The sequence below is a fragment of the Strigops habroptila genome, chromosome 2 (assembly GCF_004027225.2).
Source record: "Strigops habroptila isolate Jane chromosome 2, bStrHab1.2.pri, whole genome shotgun sequence".
NCBI classification, from domain to species: Eukaryota; Metazoa; Chordata; class Aves; order Psittaciformes; family Psittacidae; genus Strigops; species Strigops habroptila.
The window spans coordinates 32663027-32671742 of record NC_044278.2 but is presented as its reverse complement, the minus strand read 5'-3'; positions in this window follow the sequence as shown (position 1 = coordinate 32671742).

Genomic DNA, 8716 nt, shown 5'->3' with positions numbered 1-8716 from the left:
AACAACAGAAGGAGAGAAAATAAAACAAGGTAATGTTTTCACTTATTGTATAGTTGGTAACATTTGCCACATGTACATAGGCACAAGTAGAAATTAAACAAAACCAGAATCATTAATAAAGAGGCAAAATAAACGAAAATTACAAACCCCTCCCTTCATTAGATATTTACTATGTGCCCTCTCCAAATCTGAATAAGGGAAGATGGTTTTGAAGTAGACTTTCGAGATAAAACAGGAAATGGAAGTACAACTCCTCCAGAACAATTACAACCCAGTTGCTTCAGATACTTGTTATCTGTGGGATTACATAGCAGTGTAACAGCAAAAAGAAAAAAAATATTAAACCAGTCCAGATACAGGAGCATTTTGTCTCACAGACAATCTTTTTACACCTCAAGGAAATGTTCTTGCAATATTCCATGCGTTCCTGGGTACTGCAATACCTGTATCTTTGCATGGACAGCTATGCAGTCAGTAGCAACACAAGGTTTATGAAGGCTGGAGCAATACATTAATGCTATTAGAGACGGGATGCTTTGCAGTAGGACTAATTGAACAGAATCAAGTGAAAAGTGTCCTATGAATATAGAAAGATTGAAAATACTTGTTTGAATGATTGAAAAGATTTGGAAGGAAGGGAAATCTGGTCTAGCATAACAGGCACATAAGCAAAATAGTAGAAAAAAGTCTGGGAAGACAGAAGATTGTTCCAGACAGAATTTTTTTAATGAGAAATGGACCAAGTAACCCAATTTTTCATGCCTATTTCCTACATGAATAATAAGAGTATGTGGTCTGAAGTCTTGTTTAGTAAAACTACATAAGGAGTTACTATAAAGCAAAACAACTGCTTACTTTTAAAATCTTCAATACAAAAATGGTACACGGAAATACTGATTGACGGGAAGCAACTAAACTTTCAAACAGCTATAGCTGCATGCAAACAACTCCAGAATAACCCAAATTTGGATTAGTACATTATTGTAAAGATACTTACTCCATACTTTAAAAACAAGCAAACAAACAAACAAACAAAATAGGGCAAGGAAGTTAGATTTCCAAGTACTTTAAATATTTACCAGTTCCTGAAGCTTTCATAGGTTTCCAAAATAATGTGGTCTAGCTACTGTGACTTTTTTATATGTTATTATTTCAGTTCTAACATTCGTGCATCTCTCATGATGCTAGAGGTGGAAAGAAAACCCTTAGTACAAACACAGCATGTTAATAAAGTTAACTATCAGTTGATCCACTTCTGTTACCTAACTTCTATCTGTGCTCTCTATTCTGCTTTTTTTCTTCAAAACCTGTGCTGACAGACTCAAGATAATAAGCATTTTGTGAAGAAATTCTGTAAGCCTGCCCATGGCATTGAGTATGTGTATCACATCCCCTATCAGCCACAAACCTCTGGGAAGACTGAGAGATATAATGGACTATGTTGAGAGCATTGGGCAATGGAGTGTGAAAGCACTGGGATGTAAATTTAGCAGAAGCCACTTGGCTGATTAACACCAGAAGATCTGCGAACCATCCTGGTCCTGCCCAAACAAAACCCCTACACACTGTGGGAGGAGATAAGGTCCCCGTAGTGCACATGGGGAAGCAGCTGGGGAAGGTGGTGTGGATTGCTCCTCTCATGGAAGAAGGCATTCCCATTTGTATTGGTAGCTAGAATGGTGTTGATAACACACTGCGGTTTTGGCCACTGGTGAGCAGTGCTCCCGCAGCATCAACGCTGTCATTCCAACATCCCTTCCCCCCAGTAGGCTGGAGGTGGGCAAGATCTTGGGAGGGGACATAGCCAGGACAGCTGACCAAACTGACCAAAGGGATATTCCATACCATATGATGTCTGCTCAGCAATAAAAGCTAAGAGAAAGAAGGAGGAAGGGGGAGCATTCGTCACTTATGATGTTTGTCTTCTGGAGCAACCGCTATGTGTACCGAAGCCCTGCTTCCTGGAAAGTAGTTAGACATTGCCTGTTGATGGGAAGTAGACAAAAAATCATTTGTTTTCCTTTGCTTCTGCATGTGACCTTTGCTTTTACTTTATTAAACTGCCTTTCTCTTAACCCATGAGGTTTTTTCCATCTTATTTTCTACCCCGCTGTCCTGCTGAGAAGGGAAGTGATAGAGCAGCTTGGTGGACACCTGGCATCCAGCCATGGTCAACGCACCACAGTCTCTTTGGCTGCACTGGCCAATTAGTAAGAATGGTACAGTGTTCAGATCTAAAGCATAGACTTTGTCAGCTTTGGATATTTAGGGAAATACTAATTTCCCTAGGACATTTTCTACAGTGTATATGCAATCTGTCTAAGTGTTTTCCTTTGTACCTATACTTTGAATAGCTTTAAACAAAACAGCAGTGAAGATGCCAGCCCTAGCTGGTATTTGTTTTATGAGGACTATTGCTGTTGTTACCACAGAAGTATTTAAGAGATCCATCACCAGCAGAAACTTGTATTAGCTAGCTTGTACTCCTTTCTCAGGATGAGTTCAAATTACCTTTTGAAAATTACTCACTGGGTGGTTGTACAGGAGTTTGATGACCTATGTCTAATCAATTCTAGAGAAAAAAATACTTCCAGCTATCTTCTTTTAACTTTGTAGAAGCTTTGATATGTTTCAATGTGGTTGGGATTTGATCCCAAAGGAGTTTTAGAACTAGTAAGAAAAAGTTTGGTAAACAAGCAGTTATACTAGCATAGGAATCTTCTTTTCGCCAATTTACTTGCTTAATGCCAAAGTGTTGGCAAGTAAAGCTAGAACTAAGGAATCAATCTTTCACCTCTTAGAGGAAAATAGTAATGCCACAGTTCTTATTATCCACCAGAAATGATCTGTTTTCTCATGCCACCTTCTCTAAAGATAAGAAACATTTTGGCTTTGTTTTATTTGTGCCTTCAAAAACAAGACTTCTTTACATAGACAGCAGGCAAGCAAACACAGTTCTTGAAGGAATTAATTCTGAAGGAATTAATGTAGCCACTGAACCAGAATAAACCAATGAAGAGAGTCAGACCTACATTAAAAAGATGAAGTGAGATGAAAAAATGCAAACATACTTTAGTCGTTGATGAAGAAAAGGTAGCAAACAGTAAGAGTGCCGAAAGCATGATATTCAACTTCAGGTTATTAATTTTTATACGAACATGTAAAATAGTTGTAACTGTGATTCAGAAATAATTTCAGAAATTACCATTTTTTTTCTACAGTCCAAAATATATTCATATTGCAAATAGGGCTTCACTGAATCACTCCAGTTAAAATAAAGAAAAATAAAAACGTCAAGAAAAACAACTGAACATATTGGAATCAAACCATAAAATCTTGCCTATCTCACAACCGTAAAGGTGCCCTGTGAAAAGTTATGGACAACACATCTAGGTGCTTCCATGGAAAGCACAGCTTCCTGAATGTTAAGGAACTGCAAAAGTCCCCTCATTAGGAGTATTTGTTCAGAAGTGCAATAATAGAAACTGAAATACTGCATTTGCACATACAGACAGCACTTTCTCATAATTGCAATTAAATACTTTTTTTCCCTGAGTTAATTGCTGGCTCAGTGAAGAACACGAACAGGTGAAACTGAACTGCATTTTCACTTGCTCATAGCTTGCCTGATCCAGTGAACTGGATCAGTATTTTGTTTGCAACCCATCAGTGATTTACAGTTTTCTGCCTTCATCTGCACAGTTTATCATGGAATTAGAACAATGTCCAATTGTTGATAAAAATCAAGTACTTATACCTGATGCAGGAACAGACCATAGAAGCTTGCCTAGCTGCAGGTAAATATAAAAAGGACACTTTATTTTTACCCTTTTATAAGAAGTTAATCAACAAGTCTCCAAGCACTTTTACAAATATTTGGTTAAATGTGAAAATAGCTATACTCCTCCTGATAACGCATACCAATAATTCCCTTTAACAGAGCGGGAAATGGAGGCAGATGGAAAAGAGTTCACCAAAGTTATACAGCAAGTCTGGAGCTGAACTAGGATTGAAAGTGAAAAAACCCTAACTCTTTACTATCCAGACAAACAAAAGGCAATTCTTTTCTGATAGGATTTATCTCTGGTTATCTCATGCAGGTATTCAAAAAATTCAGCTGTTCAAAAAGATCATTTGGGAAGATCTGGCTCCACTAAACCAATGTTAATTTTGTCCAAGATTACATTCAGATCCAAAACATCACTTTTGGTTTCTAATTGAAAAAAAGAATGAAGTCTTAATTTAAGATTGATTACAGTTTGTTTCTTTTTATTTTCTCAAACAACATTTTTCTGCATGCATCAGCAAAACCACATATCTATGATTCTAATTGCTACTGAAACACAGGTTTTTCACTAATTATTTAAATCCAATTGCATAAGAATTAAGTAATTTTCCTTTTGAAAATTCATATTAAATAAAATATTTTAAAATGTAATATTTGTGTAATTCCTTTTTATAAGGAGAGTGAGATCAGTCTGCATCAAACCCCATAGTTACTGATGCATTGTAGTTGTTTCAGGCCTGTTTGCTGGCATTAGAGTAACTATAAACCTGGTCTAACTGGCTGAGTAGTTTGGATTTATGGCTGTTTTGTGTTACAAGTGCAAAACAAAGCTAAGCCACCAGACCAGTTAAAAAAAAAATAAAAATTCACAAGTATCAGGAAAAAATATACAATAAAGTTGTATAAGTTGTCATTAAATTTCTGTGCCACAACAGTAGCATTATTTTAACGTGGATAGCAGGTCAAAATTGTAGGTCCAATTCCATTCCAATGTAGGAAAATGCAGCTGTATTTACATGGTACACCCAGAAAAATCCAACAAAGAGCAGTATTTGAATTTATAGTCTCTCTTGTTTTACAATAACAGACAAGAAACCCATTGAAACAACATGCACCTAAAGGTAAGTTAAGGCCACTTATTATTTCTGGCAGTTTATTCCCTCAGGGAGAGAGCGAAGAATTTCATAACTCTGTGACTTTCTTTGTCTTTATACAAGAAAGCTAAACTGGGATGGAGAGTGGCGGGGGGAAGGGAGAACCAAGAACAGCCGTGGTGATTTTCTGGTTTTCCATCTGCGTAAGGCTTGAAAGTCCTGAAAAACTTTCTGAAAGGCTGGGAAAGAAGTGAGAATGTTCACAGGGACACACCTTTCTAATCTGAAGGCACAGGGATCCTTTCGTAGTTCCCAGATAACAGGGTAATTGGCTTAAGGAGTTGTAGTTTTCCAAGCATATTTAGATAATACAAAGGACTACCTCCTGTTTCACCGGCATTGAACAGTTAGGAAAAAAAAAAAGATGACTTTTCAAGATGTCTTCCCATTAATTTGATATTCAAATATACCTGCAGCAGGTGAATTTCTCTGTGTGTATTCTTGGTAATATCTGTTGATGCAAATGTACTTCCAAAGTCAACATACATTTAGTTTAAGCTTAGTTATTAAATGACTAATCAAGTTCCCAGGTTTGATATCGTTTTATGGATGAGTGAGTAACTGTAGCATATGTCATAAAGTGTCAACCACAGAGCACTCTCTCATGGTACAGATGAAAAAAAAAAAAAGGCATATAGAAACTCCACCACGGTAGGGCATAAGGTGGTACCTGGTGCTTAAAGCTGAGTTGTGAAATGAAGGAGCTGTTGGGTTGGGTGAGCCAATTCCTCATCTGAATGTTTGTGGGTTGTTTGGTTTTTTCCAGTTGTGGGCTTTAGCACTGAATTTCCCTTGAGATACCTCTAATTCTAGTTCTATTGGTATGACAAAAAGAAGTATTGTGCTGCAGTTGAAAATGGCAAGGGCAAGGTCATCCTGGCATGCTTTGAGTAAGAACTCTGCAGTTTGGCTTTGGAGTGACTTTATCTTTGGAGTGACCAATGACTCCCCTGGGGTTTTGATTAGACACTAGGAACACAGGAAAATCTTCAGAAGTAGGAAAGACAATGGAGCAAATGGCATGTTCAGTATTAACAGAGTAGGAAATGAACTGCTATGACAAAGTGCTGCAGAAACCAAGTGAGTTATGATTAATGGCTGGACAGAGCTACCTTAAAGAATAAAGGAGGTGTCATAGGAAGCCAAAGGTACCATGTAGTAGGATGTACAATGGTAGGTGATACCAGATACTTAAAAAAGATCAGTTTATTTTACATGCTGAAATGCAGATGCTTCGCACGAATCTATAGAAACGTTTGCTTGTACTCCTGTAAAAAACAAACAAAAAAAAACCATCCAAACATCCTTCCTCTTCCCCTCATGTGCATAAATACAGAGGAGGAAGTGGTTCACTGAACATTTAACTATTAATTTTAAGTGAGAGAAAGGTGTTTGGAGTAAGTGTTGAGATGAGCAGCATTAGGCTGGGTCATGTTAAAGGTCTCAGACACCTGGTATTCTGGGCAATGAACTCTGGGTTCCTCGGCAAGAGGAAGTCTTTCTTCATCAGAGGACTCACCTGCCACTCCCAGAGCACGCAGCCACCCTGAAAAACTAAATCCTGCCCAGATCTCTCCTGTAAAGGTTGCTTGTAATCCACTAATAAAACCAATACTGAGCATCCTGCTCTGCAAAAGCGTAATGAATACACGGTAATACATACATACAACTATTTGGGGAGAGATTTACAGTGTCACGAGCTCAGTCCTCGACTAGAAAAGGCAAGCTGAACAGACCCGACAGCTTCTGCTGCCAAGAGGAGGCAGCGTCCCCCTCCCCACCTCCACCTCCCCGCCTCCGCTGCTCCAGCTCTCCTATTCCTTTGACCTTTGTTAGCAAACTACGTTAACCTTGGGGAATATTAACCCAATTAAAAAAAGCAAAAAAGCTTTTAGCACGTTAGAGATCTGAGAGGCCAACACTTTAGTAAACCAGATACCAGCCCGGAGGAAGGGAGGAATTGGGGGAAAGACGGTGGGAATGCACTGTTCACTGACCGGCTCAGTCCTCTCTGAGAAGAAAAGGTGTTAACAGGGGTAATCAACTAGCTGCTGGCTTATGCCCAGATCTTCAAGTCTGTAAGTAAGCAGAGCGCCATTCTTTTTAATGAAGCTGTACTGAATCCCTCCCCCGGCAGGTCTGGTGTCGTTTCCTAATGCACAAAGCAATGTGAGTCCTTGTAAAGAGTTTAAAACTTCTCTGACAGAGGAGCACACCATTCTTCAGGGTAACATATTTGTTACCTGTTACCGTGTCCTCCTCAGTTTTGCTTTTAACACCTGAATTGCTGTAGTACCTCAGAAGTGGCTACATATAGACAACATCAAGCTACAGGGGAATCAGCTTATGTATTTTACGTCCCCCTTTCTCCTTATCCGTAGCCATTGTGCAAGACATCTGGACAAATCCAAAGTGAGATCCAGAATATTCTTCAGCTCAAAACATGAGCTTTGTCTTGAGAGAGGAGCTAGACATCGTCACTATAGCACTACACAGCCTCCAAATGACTTTCAAAAAAAAAAAAAAAAGTGAAATTCCAAAGTAGAGAAATATCAGGTTCAGCTGTAGAGCAGAATAAATCCTGAGGGGACTCTCCTTGATAATCACGTCATCATCTCTCCTTGTGGCCATGATGACAAGTGGCAATATTCAGGGCTGTTTCCCTCCATCTTGGTAAGGAAACTGAACAGGAAAACCTTATGACTAGATACCCTGCTTCAAACCTAAAATGCTTCTAAGCTCTGAAGGCCACCAACAGAGTTACTGCAGATTACAGACAAGGATATGCCACACAGATGGATTTAGTAGAGAACCACAGAAGGTGACAACACGGTGAATTTTGTTTGTGACTTGGGACAACTTTATGTTTTACTTAGGTGAAATTGGAGGTCCAATTCCTGCAACTGAATCTATACTGGAAAATTACTGAATCTCACTGATTCCTTGTGGGAGAGCATGAGCAGAAATAGCCCTACAAAAATGTTCAGCTGAAAAGCCTAAGGTAAAGTTTGTTTTAATACTCGTTATGTTTTTTATACTAAAGGGTATGAAGTTCTCTTTGAATACACACAAAAAGCTGTAAAAATACTGAAGGTATGAGCTTGGCTTCTTGGTGTGCTTGATGCAATTCCTTGATATGCATTTGGAAATATAAACAAACCTCAAACACTTACCATGCCAAACTTGTGTATTGTGCCTTATCTGTAGTCTCCAAACAGAGATGTTAAGATTAGCATGCAGCAATACTGTAGCTAACATGGAGCTCTTATCAAAAGTGAGTGGAATTTCTTCAAACACCTATGCACTTTTCCAGTCATACTCTGAGATTTTGGGATATAAGTGGATTTGTTTTCTTTTCTTTATTTTTTTTTTTTTTTTTTTTTTTTTACCAGTGGGTCTCAGCTTTGGCATAGAAAAGCCTCCATCATTTGTAGATCTGCTTTACAGGGAGTTACCGCAAGTCACTAGAGCATTGTAAGTAACGTGACCATTGAGATTGCAGTGATTTTCCAGAGTGCCTCTTTATTAAATAGCCTAAAAGGCATAAGAAAAAGGAAGCAGTTTCCTTGGGCTGGATGTTTTATAAGCAATCTTTATTAGCTCCTGACCTGCCCTGTCCAGGAAAGACTTGTGGGTTCTTATTTGCATACAACACCCTGAAACGCAGGGAAGACAGGCTAATGAGGAAGTTCAGAAAAAAAAAAGGCACGGGTACCCCACCACAGCCCGCTTAGGCTAGAGCAGAAACCGCAAAACCCGGGGACAGTCTGCCCGG